The following is an 11,405-nucleotide window of genomic DNA, read 5'->3' as shown; positions in this document are numbered from 1 at the left end:
CACCTGTCCAGCACATGCACCTGTCCAGCACATGCACCTTTGTCCAGCACATGCACCTGTCCAGCACATGCACCTGTCTAGCACATGCACCTGTCCAGCACATGCAACTTTGTCCAGCACATGCACCTGTCAGTGTCAAGCACATGCACCTGCCAAGCACATGCACCTGCCAAGCACGTGCACCTGCCAAGCACATGCACCTGCCAAGCACATGCACCTGCCAAGCACATGCACCTGCCAAGCACATGCACCTGCCAAGCACATGCACCTGCCAAGCACATGCACCCGCCAAGCACATGCACCTGCCAAGCACATGCAAATGCACCTATGTAGATTGAATGTACTCAGTTAAGATACCCTTTGATAAGAGAGTAAAAACAATTATGATAGTCCCCTTTTTTCTCTGCTGTCCAATGGCCCCATGGCTCCCTCTGCTGTCGCTCCCAGCGGGGGCAGACAAGAGAGGTACCTAGAGCCACGGGGCCAACAGGAAGGGTTGTCCAGACCTCGGGATGGACAAGAGGGATAGCCAGATCCTTGAGACCAACGAGCAGCGGTTCCGACAGCAGCCTGGAGGGGTGACAGGCCCGATAGCAGGGCCTACCGGAGCCGTGGGCCAACAGGTAAAAGTTTTAACTGGATCTTTAGTGGATTTCTAGGCCGCTATTTTCCAACGATGCAAGCTATCTTTGCATTGAAGGTACATATGTAACTTCCACCGTTGCATCTTAAGAGTGTAAATGTACCTTTATAAAGTAAATTCACTTGAAGAGAGTAAATGTACTTTTGTGAAGTAAATCACCTCTTTAAAGTAAATGCAGCTTGAGAGAGTAAAAGCACATGCACCTGTCAGTGTCAAGCACATGCACCTGCCAAGCACATGCACCTGCCAAGCACGTGCACCTGCCAAGCACGTGCACCTGCCAAGCACATGCACCTGCCAAGCACATGCACCTGCCAAGCACATGCACCTGCCAAGCACATGCACCTGCCAAGCACATGCACCTGCCAAGCACATGCACCTGCCAAGCACATGCACCTGCCAAGCACATGCACCTGCCAAGCACATGCACGTTTGTCCAGCATACGCACCTTTGTCCAGCACATGCACCTCTGTCGAGCACATGCACCTTCGTTAAGCACATGCACCTTCGTTAAGTAAGCTTCATAAGATAGTAAATGCACCTGTGTAAATTGAATGGCACTAAAAAAGTAAAAAAGCTAAAGAGAGCAAATGCACCTTTGCAGATTGAATGTACTCTGTTAGGATACCATTTCATAAGAGAGTAAAAACAATTATAATAGTCCCCTTTTTTCTCTGCTGTCCAATGGCCCCATGGCTCCCTCTGCTGTCGCTCCCAGCAGGGGCAGACAAGAGAGGTACCTAGAGCCACGGGGCCAACAGGAAGGGTGGTCCAGGCCTCGGGATGGACAAGAGGGATAGCCAGATCCTTGAGACCAACGAGCAGCGGTTCCGAACGGTAGCCTGGAGGGGTGACAGGCCCGATAGGAGGGCCTACCGGAGCCGTGGGCCAACAGGTAAAAGTTTTAACTGGATCTTTAGTGGATTTCTAGGCAGCTATTTTCTAACGATGCAAGCTATCTTTGCATTGAAGGTACATATGTAACTTCACCCTTGCATCTTAAGAGGGTAAATGTACCTTTATAAAGTAAATTCACTTGAAGAGAGTAAATGTACTTTTGTAAAGTAAATCACCTCTTTAAAGTAAATGCACCTTGAGAGAGTAAAAGCACATGCACCTGTCAGTGTCAAGCACATGCACCTGCCAAGCACATGCACCTGCCAAGCACATGCACCTGCCAAGCACGTGCACCTGCCAAGCACGTGCACCTGCCAAGCACATGCACCTGCCAAGCACATGCACCTGCCAAGCACATGCACCTGCAAAGCACAAGCACCCGCCAAGCACATGCACCTGCAAAGCACATGCACCTGCCAAGCACATGCACGTTTGTCCAGCATACGCACCTTTGTCCAGCACATGCACCTCTGTCGAGCACATGCACCTTCGTTAAGCACATGCACCTTCGTTAAGTATGCTTCGTAAGATAGTAAATGCACCTGTGTAAATTGAATGGCCCTAAAAAAGTAAAAAAGCTAAAGAGAGCAAATGCACCTATGCAGATTGAATGTACTCTGTTACTAATGTTAGGATACCATTTAATAAGAGAGTAAAAACAATTATAATAGTCCCCTTTTTTCTCTGCTGTCCAATGGCCCCATGGCTCCCTCTGCTGTCGCTCCCAGCAGGGGCAGACAGGAGAGGTACCTAGAGCCACGGGGCCAACAGGAAGGGTTGTCCAGGCCTCGGGATGGACAAGAGGGATAGCCAGATCCTTGAGACCAACGGGAGGGGCCAACGAGCAGCGGGACCGACAGGAGGGCCTATCGGAGCCAAATGGATCCATGGGGTGACAGCTTGGGCCAGGACAAACAGTATAGGTGGAAACTGTACTATGTGGTGGGTGTATTTTTGTTTATCCTTTGTGAAATACCTGGATGGCCATTCCATTGTGGCAAAAGGTTTTTGAAAGATTTCTGACATTTACATGTACATGTCCTTTTTTTTGTGACAATGTACCTGAGTGACACAGTACAGAGAGGAACACAGTTAGTCTACTCCCTGCCTTGTTTATGTTTGTCTGCATGCGTGGTGTCTCCATGTATAAGTCTAGACTTTTGTCTGATTTATTGTGACTTTGTACTCCAGGACTAATGTAGTCTTAGCCACTTCCAGACTCCGTGGATTGCTGGTCAAATATTAAAAATTCAACAAATAATAGAACCAATAGTATGCTAGGGGAGTCGGCCAGCCAGAGAAGTCAGTCTGCAATCTGCAAAGCCTGGTAGAGGCTTATATATTCTACCCATATAAGATCATCTAAGTACGTGACCTGGGACAATTTTCTGCCTGGGTATTATCGGCAAATTTCATCAAACTTTCAAAGAAATCATGCATATTCTTGATTAGGGATGATGACTTTCGTCAAGAATACTTTACTTTACTTTCAAAGTACATGTACTGTTATCTTTCTTTTCAGTAGTTTTTTCTACCAACTGTCATGGACTTTGTTTGTTTGTTTGTTTGAACCTTTATTTATTCATGAAAGCTCAAATCGGCCTGCAGGCCGCTTTTCATTGAGGTCATGAGAGAAGAGGCAAGGGTCAGACAGAATATATAACTAGAGATAAAGTTACATCGTTTTGAGTCCTTATAAGTCCTATACGTCTATATACACAATTTACATTTACATACATACAAAATACATGATAGAAACTGCTACATCATTCGAGTCCGTTCGAACGTTCATTTGGCCGTTCCCATTACTTTAAGAGTCTCTTAAAGGAAGCCAGAGTTGGGGCTGTGCATATGTCCGGTGGTAGACTGTTCCAGATGGTGGGTCCACGGTAGGCGATGGCTCTCCTGAAGGTTTCTCGGTGGGGTTTAGGGACAGCAAGTTGATTACTTGTGCTTTGCCTGGTTGTTCTTGTGCTTTGGTCTCGGCAATAGACAAACATCTGGCGCATGTAGGGTGGGAGTTTGCTGTTCAGAACTTTGTAGACGAGTACGGCATTGTAGTATTGATGTGTTGCCTTAAGCCCCGGTCACAAAGCGCGTACGATTTCTTGCGATGGTATATTCCGCATATCGCACGATGAGCGCAGTAAATCGCAGCAAAATCGTAAGCAAAATCAGCCATCGCAACGCATCGGATGGTGTTCAAAATTTTTCCAGCGTCTTACGATTTTTCACTTGTGTTTCTTTTGAATAGCCGTCTGGCCGCTTTCGTGCTTCTTTAACCAACAAAATGTGGACTTAGCTGTTGAATACCTTCCCATAATATATTTAACTGTAAAAATAAATTAAAAGAGACCATGACAACAAGAGCATTACAAGAAAAGTTCAAATCAAGGGTGAGTACTGGTACGATTATCTCGGCCTGCTTGCCGGCTCTCCGTGTCAGGCTCTTTTGAAGATCGTATTATGATATGCTATCAACAAAAAGATGCCATCATACAAAACTCATGTCATAAGTATTATATCATATATATTTCCGACTCATAGAGCCTGCCTTCTATGTTCGAGTTGTCCCCATGGTTATTACGATTATGGTAAACTGATCCAAGACCGACGAGAGCTTAGATTTGATCTAATTATAAACTCACGTGCATGAAGCAATCAAACAATTGTGTGCATCACCTGTGTGGGGCGCGCTGTTCTCTGGTTGCGTCTGGTTGCGACTGTGGCAGTTGCGACTGATATATTTTCCCTTTTCGTCAATATCCACAATATCAGGGAAAACTGAAACCATCACAACATGCTAACAATTCATAAATCTATAACCTCATCAATAGACAAAAATTGCCGTAATGAAGTCTGCTGTGGGGGCAAATAAAGTCTTACGACGATATCGAAATTTTGAACATGTTCAAAATCAATTTCAGCTCTATTTTTCGCCATACGACGCTCCCCGATTTACTATGATTCACTGCGATTGACGCAGGCACGCTCTTATGACCTCATCGTACGATGCACTACGCGCTTTGTGACCACGGCTTTATATACTTAAACCATTGCTTCCGATTCTCCCCCGACTTACGACGCACTGCGCCTATCCTGCGCATCGGAAGGAATCGCAAGGAATCGTACGCGCTTTGTGACCGGGGCTTTAATGTCCTTCCAGCCCAGCCTAGAGTGTACTTCGGTTGATGGGGTCCTGTGTGGAGCCTTCAGAATTAGTTTTCCCGCCCGATTTTGCATGGTTTGTAGCTTCTGTAGGTCCTGGTCTGGAGCAGTGTCCCATGCCGTGCAGGCATAAGTTATGTGTGGTAGAAAGATGGCGTTGTACAAGGTGTGGAGTGCTGATGTTGTGATGAAGTGCCATACTACTAGTGACTGAATAAGTTATGTTGCATGTTAACAGTAGAATAAGGTCACATTACATGATGCTCTGAAGACCTTTTTGTGACATTAATACACTATCATCCTATTGCTAATAATCTCATATTCTCTTGATTTTCAGTTACAGATAAATGCCAGTGCTGCTAGCAGACAAGGTACATGTATGTACAAGCCATAGTGTTAAACCACGAGGACCTGATGCTTGTGATATAGTGATACATATAACACTATATGAATGGTATTCATAGTGAGCACATATACGTTTCGTGTATGTTGAAGTCTTGAGGTAGTGACTCACTGTTGATGATGTACATATCTACCAACGAAATCCTGTCCTACAGGTATGGTATGTACTGGTAAGCAGGTCATAGTAGGTATGCATACAATGTACAGAAGAAATGTATCACCAAAGTTTCTTTATGATATGTTACTGACAAAAACTACTTGCTAGATATCAGCAGATGTTAAAATAGAGGGGGATAGAGAGTGATAAAGGGATATGTTGGTCCTTGTTTAGTGTCATTGGGGAAAAGTAAGAGGGTGCTACCTGAAACATCTGTTTCCAAAATCTGTACTTGTATTTGTAACAATTGTATATGTAATTTACCAATGACATATCAAGACTGTGTTCAGTTGTGTATTGCTAAATTATCAAGATTCTGTCAGCTTATCAAAACACTTTCATTGTTATAGTTTCTTTTCAAAATTTCACTGAGAAGTTTTATATGCAAACTGGGTCTTTATGAATGGTAGCAAATGCATTTTTATGATAATGTCAGATAGCAAGATATGTACAAGTTCAGATATAGAAGTGTAAAACCTAGAAACATTTTGTAAAAGAAAAGATTTTGTGATTGATACAGGTATAACGTTAGCACAAAAACAATGCTTTTAGCTTGAGTTACGTACATGTAGTATGTATGTATGCCATATACAAATGAGACCACTTTCATATTGTGTGACTGTCCAAAACTTGCATTTTTAGTGGATTTACATCTCTGAGACATGAAGGAAGAAAGAGAAGTGTAGTAGTGTAGCAATGCAGTTTGTTTTTGCATTATGTATGTTATTTTCTTAGTTTCAAGAAAACAATCAATTCTATTTATTTATTGCATTATTTATTGTATTGCGGCTGTATTTTATTGAGAAGGTAAAAGACAAATCATCAATTCATCTGTGATAAAATGTATATATCATACACGAGCCTCATTGTCTCACTGGTATCAGCACAGATGTGCCATGAAGATTTTGAGTCTACTCTTTGGGAACATGCAGGTGCATGCTAATGTTGTTTCTGATAATGCCCCACGACCCCATCCCTCCATGAAATATTTAAAGTTTTTGTAGATTTTATGCAAATGCATTTACATAATTTATGCATGATGAAGTTTATAATTGATAGGCTTAAACATGTCACAAGTAAAACATTTACAATGAATCCCTTTTTTTGCCATGTTTGCAATAATCATACAAAACATGTTTGGTATCTGTTCATGTTTCACCAGTCACGACTTAATTATGCAGATTACGTCAATATCTAATCATTTGAATTACATGTTATATTTATCGTAGTTTACCTAAAGAAAACAATTATATAACTTCCTAAGTAAGCAAGCATTTTTGCAGGTATTATGCAAACTAGCTTCTCATTTGCATATTTGGTATCTGCTTATGATAAGACCTATAATAGTTTACTTGCATTGTATTTTTTAAGGCCAGTTAATGAAAATGATAGACGTGTACAATTTATATTGATTATACAAATAATGTCCTTATTTGCATAACATGCATATCATTAGGAACATCGTTGCCTTAGCTACCTGGGTGCCTAAAATGATGGCGATCTGTCGTTCCTCTCTGCAGATATCCTTTTTGGAATGTCTTGACAAAAACGCCCCTGCAGTGCCAAAATTAAATGTTAGGGGGCTGAAAGTTGCCTCGCTTTGTCATGTTATGACCCTAACAGCTATCTACTACCCAAATGACAAGACCATATCATGTCCAGGACAAGAAGTACAATGTACATAGAAAAAAATCATTTGACAGAATACTCTCATTAATTATGCAAATTTAATCCTATTTTTCAAAACTGGTATTTCATTTTGTACAACATTGTCTAAGGAACCTGCATACTAAAAATCATGCACATCCGTTGTTCCCTTCTTGAGTTGTCCTCTTCATTTTTTTCACAAAAATGCCCTGCTGTCCTAAAGCTATCAAATAACCAAAAATAGCTTGTTCAGAACCCGAGATAGCAAAGCCAGCTTTCATCAAACCCCACCTACACACCAAATATGAAACTAATCCACCCAGCCGTTCTTGCGATATCTTGTTCACACACTGACACACACACAAACGCAGGGTCCAACACAACCTCCATGAATATTTCATGGCTGTAATCATGCATCGCATATTGGTCTGCAATGGGACACTGCAGATAAATGATACTATTTTTCATGAGCATTATGATCAAAGGTACAAACTTACTATTAGAAAAACAATATTTGGCCAATATAACTTCATAACGTCATCCATATTGTGCACAAAATCAAATATATTTATTAATGCGTGCAACTACGCTGCTTTCTTATCTCATAAATAAGAAAATATTGGAGGGTCAAGAAGCCAACTTACTACTTAGCCAGGGAAGAAACCTCAATCTGGGAAGAAATTCTACAAAATGTAGTATTTTGCGTTCATAACATTACATCTTACGAGAAATATACAACACCATGATAATGTGTTTAATCAACGGAGATCAACTGCATATGCCTAACTAGTCGATTACTTGTGCCCAATACACATCCCATATATTAGGTGTGAAATGAACAAGGCGCTAATTAGACCCCCGTCGACCGCTTTTTAGGGTTCGGTTGCTGTTTAAAAACTCGATTGCTGTTTAAAAACTCGATTGCTGTTTAAAGACTCGATTGCTGTTTAAAAACTCGATAGCTGTTTAAAAACTCAGTTGCTGTTTTAAAACTCGAATGTCATTTAAGATCAGTTAAGATGTCGGCTGCGATGTAACGATGTAGTGATGTCGGTTGCGATGTAAGATAAGTGCGCTGTTAAACGACAGTCGGTTTTTCGAAGCGCTAAATCGCTGTCGAAAACCGTACGATGACGCGTCAATCGCATCGGAAGCCTCTATTGTGCAGTCGTGGTATCGAACCAAGAAAACCACTTCTTAGACCGCAAACTTTAATTAAGCCAGTTCACCAGTCATTTTTGTTGCTTTTTACAAAAATGTTATATGTACTGTAGTAAGACTTAGTAGGAATTTCAAAGCAGATGTAAAGAGACAAGTATTTTTATTTTACATTCACATTAGACCTATCATCGAAAAGAAAGCATTTGTCACCATCTCCTGATTCATTGCGAATATCGTGTCTTGAATCATACAAATCAGTCCGACAAACTTAAGCATTTTTCTTGTTCTCCTAGCAGATGTAAAAATTCGGTTCAGTGTACTACATTCAATATGTCTTTCCAGTAGTGCAAATTTTGATTTTGTTTACTTTGTATTTTAAGAAAAGTTAAAACTTTTATGTTTTATTAAAAGTCTTGCCTCCTCTTAGCATATAGACGTATTAGATGTTGCAAAAACATTGAGATGGAGCCTGATCCTTACATCTGCTCTGAGAACTATTATGTCTTGCTGTATCGATTTATATCGTAAAGGATAGGATATTCCTACCGTACAAAGAGATAGGAAGAGAGTTATCTCTATGGTTGATGTTAGAAGATAGCAGTACGGTTCCAATGCGCGTTTCAAAATCAAATGATCTAGAGATAAGAGGCTATGATAAGCGTTCAAGTCGGTAGGAACAAAGGTACATGTAATCGTGAATTATTATGGAAATCGGGAAAGCTTCTTAGGGTGTACTAGCGGACATGGCACAATGTACAAATTACGTAAACTATCGTAGCTATAAATTACACATGAGTGCCATCATCATCTATTGGCTTAATGAAAGACTGGTGCGTTTGATAAAAATTTGTACTGGTGACAGGCAAAGAAGCATATACATATAGCCACCCATGGTTATTTCAGATATTCGTATAGCCAATCATTAAGCATGAAAAATAAAGATATGGCGCCGGATGTTGTTGTGTCAGTCCTTTGAAAGAGAAGTTAAAAGCGCAGCAAGAGCCAAAAGCAAAAGAAAAGAGTGAGAATAATGTTTCCTGCGCCTTGTAGATGACAGCGACCGAAACAAGCAGACTGCTACGCAGATATTCCTTAGATTTAACGTGTAAAGACATTTTATTCTCCTCAATAAAACGTAAGTGCTCCAGGAAAGTTTAGAGACTGATCCGGCCGATAATTGCCGCCTGTAACTCCTCGCAACAGATTTGAGAGAAATGAACGCTTTACGAGACCCGGGATTGCCATGTTTCTATTTCTGGACTTACTCCTCTATCAAGGATCACCGAGTACCAGATAAATGTGCTTGATCCATTTGTTGCACGTACTAAACGGCAGGAAGAAATAAATCTCCCGTGTTCCAGCGCACGTCAGGCCTGACAGATGAGTTAGGCGGCAACGGGAGGAAAAGTCAGAGGGCAATGCATCAAGTCCTCGAAAGTGAGGGAGAGGCATCTATCCAAAATTGCCGCAGCATGTGACTTTGTAATGACTAGATCCAAAACATTCAAGACTACTGTTACAGTTTGTTTGATGGTCACTGCAACGGATCAAGAGTTTTTATAACCGTCGCCAAGACTATTATGTTTGTTTTCTATGCCTGTGTGTGTGTGCTGGGGGCATAACTTAAGAAGCTAACAACGGATCCTTACAATGTTTGGTAGGTGGATGGCGGCATAATGGGCCTCCCTGTGGCTTTCTACTGTATTGCAGCTGGGCTTCTCGTCTTCGTATCTCAAGTGCGGGATATCTACTGGCATGTCAGTCTGAAGTGGTGCTAAGTATATCATTATCTGTTGCTTACATTGTTGATCATTTAAGTTGTAAGTATGGCATGTGTGGTATCATCAAAGCTAAATTCATTGTCACGTATTTCTATAAATATGAGTTCACGAAATGATCAACGTTGCCTGTGACATTGATCGTGACAACCCTATATACGATGAAATTTATAAAAGAAAACGAGTTCTTGTTAGAGAATTCTCAGCGTGATGTTTGTTACATACATTCATGTGTATGGGTTGTTCGTCCTTGATCTTCTTCGGGGAGATATCCAATCTCCATAGCGGTCGGAACGAAATAGAATGTGACAGTCCCATCACATGCTAACGCTACATAGTTTTACACATATATATAATGCAACATTTTGCCTGGCTCATCGAAATTTCTAATCAGTAAAAAACGTGTGAGTAATTAGCTCTGAACAAAGTAGACGAAAAGCTATTTTAGGTCCGTATGGCAAAATTATGGACCTAAAACGCATACGACGAATAAGGCTTAAATCATGGCGCCCTATCGACGAGCGAACAAGTAATATGTATGAACAGTAAAAGCTCTGTGGTGATGATTTATATACCCTCTATTGTGTAACCTGGCCATAAGTCTATTTTATAGTGCACGAATGTGCCCGACGTTGTCGCCATTAGGATGTACACATGTATGTGCCCACGCCACCTTTTCGTTAGCCCTGATCCGCTAGTTTCCGGTGCGTTATCCCGCAGCTATACCCTCAATGTCCCGTCGTTTATCATGCCTTCCTGTCAGTGTTGCTCTGCCCCCGTATTTTTCCACTGCGCCGCATCCTTCTATATCTTAAAAGCCTGTCGATATGTCAGGGACTATATTCCAAAATCGCTCTCTGTACAACTCACGTCCCCCTCTGGGCTTGAGAGAGGCCGCTAGTGACATTACAGATATACGAACATAAAGATCAAAAGGACTTTGGCTTCCTTCGTGACAAACACAAGATTGCCTGCTTGTAGCTGTAGAGTACTGTATTTCCAGATAAGTCTGAAAAACTGATAAAACACTACATAACAGCAATATTTGACTTTGATGTAAGGAATGTTACTGTAGGCAGTGTATCAAGACCGTTATTACAGGTGCACTGTAAGTACAGATCATTGATGTCAATCCATTACTAGTGACACATCTACGTCTACTTCAAGTTAAGACTGCAATTTTTCTTGAAACCTTTGGATATACTTCATGTGGGGTATTTCTATGCTTTCATCTTTCATGGGTCTTGAGAGATTTAGGCGTCTATTACACTTAATATCTCTTTGAGCATTTTGCCACTGCTTTGTCCAATGTTATCAGTTTCCACCAGACATAGTGGAATAAGTGGATACATTGCTGTTGCTGTGTAATAGTCTTTCTGCGCTGTAGCAATATGATTTCTTAAAAACGGCATGTACTAGATGCGCCGTAGATGCGTTTGTGTTGGATGAAAGTGAAAGAAATAGATCATAAAGTTTTGAGGCACCTGTGATATATGCCTAACATTAAACTCCGCTATGTATATATGTACATATGTGTATCTACAAGTGCGT

At 41.3% G+C, this 11,405-nt stretch overlaps 1 long non-coding RNA gene across 2 annotated transcripts; it reads left to right on the top strand.

Moving 5' to 3' along the window:
- Positions 1-221: 221 nt before the first annotated feature.
- Positions 222-6,404, top strand: LOC118426034. Of its 2 annotated transcripts, XR_004832354.1 has the most exons (4): positions 224-623; positions 1,363-1,539; positions 2,213-2,483; positions 5,047-6,404. It is a non-coding gene; the product is annotated as an uncharacterized LOC118426034 (long non-coding RNA). The 2 variants fall into 2 exon arrangements; XR_004832353.1 differs by having other exon boundaries at positions 222-623; positions 1,363-2,483.
- The last annotated feature ends 5,001 nt before the right edge of the window (positions 6,405-11,405 follow it).

The sequence above is a fragment of the Branchiostoma floridae genome, chromosome 11, assembly GCF_000003815.2.
Source record: "Branchiostoma floridae strain S238N-H82 chromosome 11, Bfl_VNyyK, whole genome shotgun sequence".
In the NCBI taxonomy this organism is placed as follows: Eukaryota; Metazoa; Chordata; class Leptocardii; order Amphioxiformes; family Branchiostomatidae; genus Branchiostoma; species Branchiostoma floridae.
The sequence above is the reverse complement of the archived record's forward strand: the minus strand, read 5'-3'. Positions and strand labels throughout refer to the sequence as shown.